General features: G+C 32.0%; 1 protein-coding gene across 3 annotated transcripts in view; it reads left to right on the top strand.

Moving 5' to 3' along the window:
• Positions 1 to 13,867, top strand: part of LOC122519564 (cAMP-specific 3',5'-cyclic phosphodiesterase, isoforms N/G) — a 328,446-nt gene that overhangs the window by 117,900 nt on the left and 196,679 nt on the right. The gene's annotated exons all lie outside the window — the stretch shown is intronic.

The raw sequence follows: 13,867 nt of genomic DNA, 5'->3' as shown, positions 1-13,867 counted from the left end.
AATTCAAAGGAAACTGGTTCAATTTCGTGACATAAAATGTATACGTAATACTAATTGTAAGATGGATCGATGATCGACTATAAACGGTAAATCGATCTTCACCTTTCTCCGTGTTTTTATTTTTGTTTTAAGAATTGACGAATGAATATCCGCTGTTATTACCTTGCTTTGTTAAAACAATTATTTTCTAAGTGTCAATTTTATCTTCAAGTATTAATTTCTATGAGAAAAATAGACTTATAGATGATTAGAAATATTTTATTGTTAATTATTTATTTTATTGTAATATTATTAATATATTCTAGAATTCTATTCTATATCTATTAAACATTTTTTCATTTCTCTATCTATACTGATGAAATATTTGTAAATCGTTAATAACGAACGACAGGTGATCACCTTTCACAATTTACAATTCTATCTCGAACGTATCTTTCAATTTGGAGCCCCTCCCAATTTTTTCTTGGAAATATACAGAACAGGAAGCGTGTTCGTGTTCTTCTCGTCCCTTCACTTTCGTGCAGCCCTGTTGTGTCATCACAAGGAAACGACGAATGAGACAAGAGATGAGAAAAAGAAAGAAAGAAGGGGAGAAAAAAAGAAAAAGTTACATATATGTATCTACTAAATTAAAGCTGGCCATTTACATAATTCTTCTTATTTTTTTTTTCTTCTTTATCGTCCGTGAAACTAGAAATCGTTCGATCGGATGATTTAATCAGGTTCCCATCGTATTCATGATATAACGAGACACGCGAAATCGTGAAGGAACGTTATCGTGCGTCGAGTTATTTATCGCTATGTTTTCACGTATTTCGAAAGTATTTTACCTACCTCGTAGAAAGCCGATCGTTTTTGAAATACTTAGCGAGATCGTCTGAAACAAAAAAAGAAATAAAGATTTTTCTTCAATCAGATCGGGGCGATCATTTAAAAAAAAAGAAAATAATAGGAACGTTTAATCTCGATAATATTTGACTTCCGCTTCCGTCTAAAGTTAAATATCCAACTTGTTGTGTTCTTCTATTTACCATTTAAGGGCTTTTACTTGACTGGAGTCAATATCCCAAGAGCTCTTCGTCTATCTTTATTTCTCTACGACATAACAATCTTTCGACGTTTCTTTTTAGATATTTTTCTTGCTGCACAGATACGAGACGCATTCTGAGCTATTAAGTAAATAATACGTTTTCCGTGTTACATGTCCGATGTGGTAGAAATACTTTTCCGAAACAGTTCGTATCTTCCTTCGGGATTTTCTTTCTTCCTTTCATTCTTCCTGTCATTCTTCCTTCTTTTTCTAGTTCTTTCCGTCAAAGTAAAGAATCGAAAGATTCTTTTAAAAAAAAACGTACATGCTGTACAAGTTTCGCGATAACCATCTCAACCTTTTCTCCTTCTTTCTTTCTTTTCTTTCTTTTTTTCGTCTCTTCTTTCTTCTTCTTCTTCTTCTTCTTTTTCTTTTTCTTTTTCTTTTTTTTTTGTTTAACATCGTTGAAGGTCTCAAGGAAAAACGTGTGCATATTCGCCTACATACGAGATTCACTGGAATTTCACTTCCCGAAACGATTTATATTCACCGTGTATACGTATCCGCAAAGGTACATTTTATTTAAATTACTCTCAATGCTTTCTGAAAAACGTGTCGCAATTTAGTTTCGCTATTCCTCGATGCGTCGAGTGGTAGATACGAAGGGAGGGAATCATGCATCTCTTGAAAGCTTTTCCTTTTTTTTTTTTTTTTTTCAGAAAAAGGAACGGACTGCGTTTTAAGGAGTGAGTTAGAAGACGAAAGAAAAAGAAATAAAAGAATCAAAGAAATTGTTCGTTTTGTAATGGAATATAATGTAAAATAAAACATTAGGTATTTCCACTTCCTTTTCTGTATGAGGAAAATCTTCAACCACAAAAGATGAATCGATTGATCCTCTCTCTCTCTCTTTTCTGTAAAAGGTACGAACATTTCTAAGAAAAACTAAGTTGAAATACGATACCGATAAAATAGGGGATGAATCGAAACGTTTATATTTATTGCTACCTAATCTTACTTTCCGTTGAATCTCTCATGATTTTCTACGGAATCATCCGCAAATTTTACGATCCCGATCAGACGTCGTATTTTTATCAATTTATTGTATCGTTTCAAATATTTCTCTATCACGTTTTTCCACAAATGTATTTTATCTCTTTTTCTTCGATTTCTTTTTCCCTCTTGAGGGGGAAACGAAATTTATCAAATATCACGGTACGCATCTTTCGAAAAACCAAAATCCAAATGGATTATCTTTGCGTCATCGAATAAAAAATTATTTTCAAAATCGAGAGACAAATTATTGGAAGTTTTTACACAAAGTTAAGGGACAAAAAAAAAGAATCGAAGCATCGAATTTTCGTTGAAACGCTTTTACTCCGATCGAGAATCTGTCTTTTGAAAATTCGATTTAGTCATGGTATGACGGTAGCAGAGTGTACCATTTCTGTTGCTGTTACTCTCTTCGAACTCGATTTTTCTCGGTTGCACGCGTCCGAAGCATTGCATTTATCGAACGAGAGAGTATAAACAAGGTCGTATTTGGAAATCGAGATGATGCACTTCGCGAAATTCTTCGATTGTATTCTATGGATTTTATTTATTTGTTTATCTCTCTAGTAAAAGTCTGATTCCTGAAAAAATTATTTTTTTCCTTTTTTTTTTGGAAAAGTATGCGAAAATTCTTAAAAAAGAAAAATATATATATAGAGAGAGAGAGAGAGAAAAAATCTTTGAGAAACATGAAAGAATAAAATTATTACAAAGTCGCTGCACTTGACGTCTCATATTGAATAAGTTTTATAGATACATATATATATATATTGTATATAAATGCACTCATGCATACAACTGCGGTTGAACGACAAATGACTTCATTTAAATTGTATCTTTTAATTGTCAATCTGTTCTTATATCATTCGAATGCTTTACTTTATTTTCATTAGATTTATTTTTCTTATTATACTATCGTTAACTTAACAAAACTGAAATTACGATTTTATCGAGAATAATTCGCGTATCTTCTTCGATGACATTTCTTTGTGGCCTTTGTGTCATATAAATTCTCTTCTTTCTTTTTTCTTGTTCGCGCACGCGCGCGTGTTACACATTTATTTATTTAATTATTTTTATTGTACCTATCGTTGACTTAATGAAGTTAAAATTACGAGTATATATAAAAAGAACTTGTGTATTTTCTTCGATAATATTGTTTAAGTCTTTTTTATCTTTCAAATGTTCCTCTTTATTTTTATTAAATTTATTTATTTGACTTTTTTTTATTAATATTATCATTGGTTAAATAAAGTTGTAATTACAGATTGTATGAAAAGAATTCGTATATCATCTTCGATAACATTTTTTTTTGCGTAACGCTTTAAAAATGCTATTTTTATTATGTAACTTTGATGTTAGTTAAACCGGAAATGGTTGATGCATCACGCTGATCGTTTCGTTCGGTTCGATATGAATCAACAAAAAAATAAAAGAGGAGAGAAAGAAAAAAGATATAATTGTACAGACGAATATGTAGTTTCCTACATTTACCTTCGATCTGTTATAAAAGTAAAAGGCGTGGAAACGACGTTATTCAATCAGACCAGTTTAAATCGAATTCTTTTTTTATTCTTTTTCTTTTTTTCATACATATTATTTGTTTGTTCTCTTTTCTTTTCTGTTTGAATAGTATATGGTATGACCATGGGAGAAAGAAAGTACGGGGGATCTTTCGAAGATCGAAAACTCGTTTGTGAGACGAGTGAAAATTTGATGTTGTAAATAATATTTTATCGATCGTTTGAACGATTATCAATTATTAATCGATTTTGTCTTTCAATCGAATAAGGAAGTAAAGTAAGTGGGAACAAAAAATGTAAATAAATTGAAAGTAATGATTTCTAATTGTGTAATTTAATTATTGGAATTTTGAATAATGGATAATAAGTTATTCTTAGTCTACCAGTAAAAGTAATTATACGATTATTTGAACGAAAATCAATTAATAATTAATTTAAATTTACTTCATTGCTATAAAAGAAAAAGTATTATCTGTCTTGCGATAAGAATGAAAAATAAAAAAAAATAGGCAGTATTAGGTTGATCCCTGCAATTAAATTATTGAAAACCCGAGAAAGGATAATTGTTATTCTTTCGTGTATTCGTAAAAGTAACTTCGCAAACATTAGATGTTAAATAATCTTTATTCGATCGTTTGAACGAAAATTAATTATTAAAAAATTCAATTCATTTCTATCTAGAAAAAAAAAGTAATCTATCTCTCGATTAAAATGGGGAAATAAATAAAAAGAGAAAGAATTGGATTGCGATGGGGGTTTCTCACCAACGTGATTAAATTATTTAAGTCCTTAGAAAGAATAATGAATTATTTTTCTGTAAATTCAATTGTTCGGAACATGCATTAACTATCAACCAATCGAATTTTGCTTTCTACCCATGTAAAAAAAAAAGTATCATCTATCTTACGATCAGTATATAAAATAACGAAAGTGATAAAAGAATGAAAAAAATAACAAGAAGTAGGCAGGAGGTAGTGATGGGTTGACCCATACGATTAAATTATCGGTGTCCTGAGAAAGGATAATGGATTGTCCTTCGTTGTAGCTTGTGAAAGTAGCTTTGCGTAACTGCGCATATCGTTGTGGACAATGCGTTCAACGATTTTTGCTCCTCTCAATCTTTCTCTTGCTCACTCTCTCTTTAGATTTTCTCTTTCTCCTTTCTTCGTTTCTTGTTTTCTTTTTCTTTTTCTTTTTCTGTCCCTTTTCTTTCGGACAAAAGACCCAAGTGCTGTTTCCAGGAGTACTGTACGTTAGCTTATAAATTTTGTCAATACCTTCACATTTTCTTTAAAGAAAGATATAGGGGGAGACTGGAGAACAAAGATCAACGTTCAGAGGATATTCGAGTTTCACGAACGTGAAACGGTATTAACGGTGATTTACGAATTCCTTGGATTCCGAGTATGGTCGAGTATGGTAGAAATAAGAAAGAAAATTAATGGGGAGGAGCACAGCTGTTCGATCAAATAAAAATCTTGCTTCTCGGTTCTAGCAGGAAAGCTCTACTCGTTCTTTCCTACTTCAAGTCGTACTTTTAACTCGACATTTTTACCACATCCATTTTTCTGAATCCTACCTGTTTCTTTTTCTACGTTCGATAACACAGGATCAATAGAGAAGTAAGCAATATAATGGCGTTTATATAAATCATAGAAACCGTTAGTCTAACTTTACAACCTCACGTAATTTAACATCTCATCCCGATAATACACGTTTATTTCGATCTTCAAAAGTTTTTTAAACAATACAATTTTATATCTATCGATTGTTTAGAAATGATATCACAAATTTATCGAATATCTTTGTTGTAATTACATTAAAATTTACGATCAATATGGTTAGTAACATGGATGAGAGTATTCCATCCGAAGTAACAAAAGATTCAAACTTTCTGATAGTATTGTACAAGTGCAAGAAGGTGTTTAATAGAAAAGTGGTGCTCTCAAACCCATAAAACGGAGAGTATGAAAAGACGAATATACTGTTATTTTCTTTTCTTTTCCCACTTTTATTATTCGCAATGGCTCGTATCTTTGAAACGTTTTATATAAGAGATTGTACGCGTTAAACCCGAAAGATAGAAGATAAAATATTGGTGGGAAAAAGAAGAATGCGCTTGCTCGTTTTTTCGTAGTTCGTAAAATGTATCTTAATCGTCTGAAATTTGTTTTCCCGGACAATTAAGCTCGTTGTTGGGCATTCCTTTTGAGAAATAAGCTCTCACGTATATATTCAACAGCAAGACTCTTACTCTCTTAACTTTTACTCTTTTTTTCTTTCTTATTCTTCTTATTTCTTTCCTTATAAGAGAGCTACGGAAAGTAAATGTTCGTCTAAATTGGCCCAATGCTTTTTCATTTTAAGAATCGCGACAATTCACAGTGGTTTCCTACTAAGAAGACTACCACTTACGTTGTGTTATTCACCATTAAATTTTACTTTTTCTTAACTGGTTTCAATGAGACGAAAAGTAAAGGAAAATATCGTATCCTATTAAATATCAATTTCTTCGGAATAAAAATAATCACTTGTGTGTGTGTGTGTGTGTGTCATAAATCTGAGCCGTTATCTGTCTGATAAAAAATTTATCTTTTAGATAATTTGAAAAAAAGTTTTGATCGGTAATTATTTGTTATTTTCTTTTCTCAAGGATCAAAAGTTAAATATACATTTTAACCAACGAAATTTATATCGTTTTCGTAATTATAAACTTGTCGAAACGTTTGTGGTTATCGAACTTATCGAAGGTAATTGAAAATGGTCGGAAGGTTGTAAGATCGTAGTAATGTTAGTGGTAGTTATGGTGGTGGTGGTGGTGGTGGTGTCAGATATTTGAGAGCGTAGAAATGTGTTCACGAGGGTAGATGAATTTGACATACGAGGGGTACGTGGATATTGTACTAAGTGGTTATTGGTATTAATGACATACCGGTTCAACCGATACGGTAATGAGCACCCTCCGAATGGCAAATTACATTTCACTGTAATCATAGTAGTAAATCGTCGTAGTCATATTCTCAAACCTTTTTTACCTTTATTAGAAGAAAATTATTACATCACGTTCTTTCTTTTACGTTAATCAAGTTATTCAAGGTTTATGTTTTTTTTCTATAATTAAAAATTTTAATCAATTACAGTTAGACCGTTTCTTTTCTATTTTACCTAGATTGTTATACTATTACGTAACGATGATATTAATAAAGATATCATAACTAAACTCATTTATATTATTTAACTTCAACGAATTCAACGAATCATAACAACCAATCGCGTTCTACTTTAGAAGTACTTTCTTTTTTTCTTTGCGTTAAAGATTTTCGTATAATTTGAAGAAAAGAACGGCTGAAATATCTTCATGGTAATTAATATTCAGTTGTGTATATATATATATATACTTACCTATCTATTTGTGTATGTAACTAAATATTGCTTGTTATATCTTGAATTTTGAACCTCCATTACATAATGGATAGTATAAATCTTGCATTGGTAGATGATTATCATTCTATTCGAATGTAATTATATCGAAGAAGACAATCCACTTCATCGAATAACGTAATTTGGCAATTTCGTATTAATAATTAAATCATGTATCTGTAAAGGTGAAGAAAGTCTCGCTAAAGATAGAGCTCGTCGTTGAAAATGTTATAAGATTCATTCGTTTGAAATCATTTTTCGATGGACCAATCGAATAAATTTACATAATGAATAAGTGAAATTTAACTTGTTTACTTATACGAGATTATTGACCAATGGCGATTCTTTTGGTAATAATAATGATCGATAAAAAGGAAATAGTACAAGCTAATATAAAAGATTATTACGAATTTTTAATACTTCTCCTAGTCAATTTGAATATTTAGGAAATTGATATTAAAATACGTATATATACATACTTAGTTTATACTATACGTGCATAGAAAACGCATTTAGATACTCAATCATGTAAAGAAGTATACATACAAGCGTAAGTTATCTATATCTATGTACATGTATGTATAAGTTTACAAACGAAAAGTTTTACTTTGGTTAAAACTGTTTTACATTTCTTTTAACGTGACTATACGCTTAAAGGTGTAATGGCTTTGAGATACCAAAATCGTAAAACAAGAAATAATGGTATTAAAGAGAACCGTTATTAATCAAAACGTTTATGATACGAGTAGTGTTAGCTAATAACCATAAATACTATAACAGGCGTCGTATATATTATTTTTTTAGTTAATTTGGTTATTTGATGTTTCCTACCAGGCGTCAAAGCGTCGATAAGCAAATTGGCTCAAGAATATCACATACATCATTGATATTAAATAAAATACGATTCCATGTGTGTAAATATATACCATTAGTGGAACGAATACTATCCCAATAACTAATAGTTCAAAGGATATTTTTTTTTGGTTTGTTTATTTAATTTTTCGTAGAGTAGTTTAATGAAAAAATTTAACAGAAAATAATCAAACGCTAGGAAAGCACGTTCGCCTAAAAGTTTTACTTACTTTTTATCCATGGTTCCGTACTCTTTTGAGTTAGAGTTCTATACATAAAAACGATTCCATGTGTAAATATATACTTACACTATACACACATACATGTATACGCAAGAGCAACACGAAGTTTGTTTTTTTTTTTTATTCTCGTTCATCCAAATATCAGCTTAGATCGATTCAAAGGAAATTCTCGTACGATTCTCGAGGGTGCGTCGAACTTCCATAGAATTATGCTCCTTGACGAAGCATCCTCGTTCAATTTTGCTCAAGTTAGCGTTGATCGATCGTCTTTGAAAGAGGAGGGAAAAAAAAATAGGGAAACACGTTTCATATTTAACCTATAAACAATATGTCACTTGGAGCAACTATCACTGGAAGGCAGCTCGATTATTCACCGTCCAGGAAACCGATCGTTCCTTCTATCGAACGAGGAAAACCCATTACATTCGATGGAAATCCTGAACGACTTTCTGACGAGTCCCAGGACGATCGTCCAGATCGGCACGCGTTTGCAAAATCCAGGCCAAGTTCTGCCAATACTTGCACATCTGATACCGATGGTTCGTCTTTATATACTTTTCACTTCCTCTTAAATAATTCTTCATAGATTTTTCCTTTCTTTCCTTTTTTCCATTTTAAATCTACAGAATTTCAATCTAATTGATTATATATATATACATATTTGTAAATACATTTTTAAATATTACTTTCTTCACAAATTTATTAAGCATGAACAAAATTATCTGACGCTTTTATAATCTTCTATAATAATATATAATTTTTTAATTATACAGATTTTTTATGTATTTCACGTCAGTGTTTTATCGCCGCTAAATTAATTGTTACTTTGTGCGTTAAGTTTTTATATCTATTTTTAAAAATATAAGATATAACTAAGCTAGATAAGAACTATGATAGTTTTAATAATTATATAATGTAAAAATTATTCTATGAATTGGTAATGTTTTAACAAAATGAAAATCAACAAATTATGGAATCCTTATTATGTTCAATTAACATTTTGTTATTTTACGAGTTGACCAAATTTCGTACCTCTGTCCAAATAGCATAAAATTTGATCGTTAAATAATTATTTTACAATGTTTTCAATACAACGAATTTGTATTTGTGATCTTCGTATTATATTTATATAAGAAATATTATATTAAAATATAATTAATTTGTTTAACATTCCAACGAATAGAAAATGATTACGAGACTTCGAGCGAGGGGCCGTCGAGATTACAGGAAGGGAAAACTTGTCACACTCATTTTCTATCGAAATCGCATTCCGGAAACCTAAGGAAAGAGGAAGTAGTCGAAGGGAGCTCCAAGGTTTCGGAAGGTTTCGGTACAGAGGAGAAAATGGATTTTCGACAATACGCCCACGTTCGAAAGGATGTAAGCGATATTTCTATGAGTACGGTATCCCTACCAATTCTGAGAAGTATCGAATCAAGCCCTACTACTGAAGTCAAAGATCGTATGATATCGGATTCCTCGTTTGCTCGTCAGCAAAAATTACGAATGATAGTAGAACAAACGGAACTTCTCTTATCGACCGAATCTAAAGTAGCGGAATCAGTGAAACCGGAAGTCTGCTATTTAGGAAAGAAATATGAACTGAATAGACGAGAATCCTTAATGTTATTACCTGTAATTCAGGTAGATAAATGTGATTATTTAACACGTTGATCGTTGAACGATTATTTCATAAATCTAAATGCGTCTTTTATTTTATTTTTTGTTGTTGTTGTTGTTGTTGTTGTTGTTGACGGATAAGAGAATAAGAAAATTTGTTAATTAATTTGTTTAATCCTAAATACAAGAATAAAAATATAAAATGAGAATCAGGATCTTAATAAAGTGTCTACATTTGTATAAACTATATAAATTTATCTATATGTATTGACATGCATTGTAATCTTATCACAGAATATCGAATTAACTGAAAAGGATCAAATGAAAGAATCAATACCGAAGATGACAGAAAATATAGAAAATCCGATAGATCGAATTGTTTATTCCCATAGACGTCAAGACCACCGTTCTAACGATCTGATTAATATTGTTGAGAATCCGGAATCGTCTAAAACATCGTTATATATTCCACCGTATCCAGTGAATGATTCACGATTGGAAAACAAATCGTCCGATTTATTTAATAAAAAAAGATACGTTACTAACGACACTGACGTACTTTTGAAGATACAGGGAGAATTTTCGCCGCTTCGATGCGAGCTTAGCGAAATAGCTGCTAAATTTCGTGCATTGAAATTACAAAGAATATCAAATACCATAGAAGAAAATAAAGTAACCGGTGGTTATTTGATTGGTGATCGTATTGATATCGATCGTGGTTTAGTCGGCAATACGAAGGAACAGTTTTCGCCGATGACGGTGGTCGGTAAATCGACATCGCGAGAAAGTTGTTACCGTTACTCGACCGGTACTTCGAAATTTTTCGTCGAAACCGGTTTCCACGTAGATCAATCGTACAGTGAACCGAAGAAGAAGCATCCAATGTATTTTAAAATTACTCCGGGTAAGGAGTGTTCTTCAATCGGAAACGAATATCTTGGAGAAAGGATCTCAAACTATTATTCTCACAATCAGACAAGTTCGCAGTTTGAACGTTTCTATTATCGGCCTGGATCTTCTTGTATTCGCGATCGATGTCAAAGGGAAAAAGGGATTGTAAGATCGACCGACGACGAGGCGAAGGGTTCTCTTTATGATACGGATTTTATTTCAAGAGAATCCTACGATATGAATGGAAGTCAATATATTTCACGAGCAAACGCCGATGAACCTTCGGATATATTGATTCTTGGTAGATCGAAGGAAGTGGTAAAAGAGGATGATCATACTACTACGGAGCGGGAAAGAAGCAAGAAAGATTTGCGGGGTTCTTCGATGAGCTCGGCTATCGTCACCCCGAACCTTATCGATGAAAATTTTCTCTCGGGTGGCAAAGAATCGTTTTCTAACATCTCGCTTTGCAAAAAGAGTCAAGATTTTCCCTTGAATCTTCTTATTCCTTATTCCAAAAAGGAGAGTTCTGTTTCGCTGATAGAAAACGTCGAATTGATAAATGAAAATACGTCGAAGGATTTTCTTATTGTAAAAGATTCGAAATTGCTTTTGAATAAACAACGACAAAAACGACAAGAAAAAACAATGGCAGTTCATCAGTCTTCTCAAACTTCTAACATACGAACAAACGAGTCGTTAACATCAACGAGAAAAAGTAAAGTGATCGGTATACCTAAAAGCATGGATAAAGTTAAAATCGTACCAGTATTTTTTACAACGGGTATACCCAAACCTTTATTTCCTTTTTTCCAATTGGAGGATTCTGGATTTTCTTTGAATTCTAAAGAAAAATCGGCAAGGCAACATATGTTAACGTTAACAAAGAGAAACTCACATAAGATATTTAATTGTTTGTCGGAAAAAAGACATCCTTCGGAAAGTGACGTATCCGGTTCTTACGTAACTGGTCTTCCTACGTTACAACGAGATTATTTATCAGAAAACGAACGTTGGCGTAGCAATAACGCTAGCAAGATCTCGTGCATTAGTCCTAGTTGTTCGTCGAAAAAAACTACTTCATCTAACGCATTTAAATACGCTAGTGCATTAGGGAGCATTTGTTCCGGTGTAGCAAGGGTCACAGTTTCTGGTTCGACCATATCTAACCAACAAAAAAGATTTACACAAATTCGAGAGATCACTACCGAAAAAGGTATACGTGGAATGAGAAGTTCCCCAGAAGATTTCCTCAGCGACACGTGATTCTCTAAGGATTAAACCTTTTTATTCGTGTCTATCTTTCTCTCTTTTATCGTAACGAGAACGAGGACTGAAACAGGATTCCTCTTTTTCATTCCCGAAGAAAAGGGAGGGGTTTGTATTATGCGAAAGCTTTGGAGTTAAAGCTAAGGGAAATAAATTAAAGGATTAAAAGGCAAAGAGGATCGACTATATTCGAATATGAATTCTTGTTCTCTTCTAAAGGTCCGACTTCGTTTTCAGAATTTTGTTTTGAAGATAGATTAGTGATCTACCACATTATTTTGTACTTATTCTTATTTTTCTTCATTTTTTCGAAATAAGATTATGAAAACAATATTCGATCATTTTATCAAGCATACGCGGATCGATATTACTCGATTACTAAAAACCGTGTTTCAAGAGACAGGAATATATGATATTTGTAAATATTTTTACCTGTAACATTTTGTACGAATCTAACATGTTACATTACACAAACCCGAAATTATAAATATAAATTACGAACGAAACAAAAAATAAATAATTAACGAAGAGAATCGATTTTCTTATTTCTTATAGGTAAGTTTTTCTATAATATCTTGACATTTATGGGTAAATTTCGTTTAAGGTTATCATAATCATCATCCGAATCTCTAACAACCAGTTTACAAATTGCTATTCCAGCTGGCAAACAAGTTACTCTTATACGCTTCTCTTTCTCCTTCATCTACCACCACTAGAAATTTACGATTACAACGGCAACTATACGATAGCCAGATGCACTTAATGTCGTTATAACTCTCATAATTAGAATTAAGCGTCCTGGATTTAAGTATTTTCGAACAAGCCCGAACGTTATTAGTTACGATCTATTAGACGAACGATTTATCTTATTGATGAATAATTTTCTGTCAAAAGTAATTATATATATATAAATATATAAGATTTACTGTACGTATTTATTAATTTTATTTATTTAATATCGTTTAATAATGTTTATTAAACAATTTAATAAGGTATAATGAAATATAATGAGATGAGATAGAAAAAATAGTAAGCATCTATAATCTAAATTAATAATTAATCAACTTGTTGTGTTATGTGTTACTTTAAACATCGTAATTAACGAAGATATCATCGTACTTAATTCTTCGTTGCCGTCGTCTTTCGTCGTCCTTCGTTTTTTTTCACACACAAACATTCGTCGTACAAACAATGCAATATCAAATGCGCTCCCCTGGCTCTTTTCGTCGCCTATATATTTTTATCACCCTCTTCATCGTCTCTCGTCATTTTCTTGCATTCTTTCTCGAAATTTTCTGACCATTCCCAATTATAACAAATCTGGATTTTTCTTGTACTTCCGTATCGGGAATGTTCGAGAGGTTCCAATGCGACCACATATTAAGTGATGGGTTCAAGTGGTGTCACCTTACAATTAAAACATATGCATTCCCGTGTAGAGAAACGGTCTCTTTCTCTTTCATCCTACAATAAACTCTCACACACTCATACCCATATCATCACACACATGATAAATAAAGAATAACATTTCCTTAGCGATACTTGTAAGGAAATCGTCTATCGATATTTCTAGAAATATCGATGCACACACTTCTTCAAATTTTCTCTCATCCTTACATATATATTTTTTTTTTTAATTCTTTCTCTTCCTCATTTTTTCAGCTGTAATTACGAATGTTTCGTCATACGTTCGAAAAAAACATCGTTCGGTTCCTTCGACACATTTTCGTTCTCGCTAAAACGTATTTTGTTATCTCTTCGGTGTCAGTGACGTTCTTGCTGGCGAACGATAAGTGGTCAATATGAGTTTACAGCAAGGATCAACGTTCGCGAATTATTTTCATCTTCGAACCGGTTTTCTATCGAATGAGAGGAGCTCTTTGCCACTTCGAGAAAGATTTTACGGATGTTGCTTGCAAGATGAGTTCGACTCGTTATTTATTTTCTTCTTTGCTTTTTCTTTTTTT

Source organism: Polistes fuscatus, unplaced genomic scaffold (genome assembly GCF_010416935.1).
Source record: "Polistes fuscatus isolate 324 unplaced genomic scaffold, CU_Pfus_HIC Scaffold3, whole genome shotgun sequence".
NCBI classification, from domain to species: Eukaryota; Metazoa; Arthropoda; class Insecta; order Hymenoptera; family Vespidae; genus Polistes; species Polistes fuscatus.
Note: the sequence above shows the minus strand (reverse complement) of the source record. Positions and strands in the feature narration are given on the sequence as shown.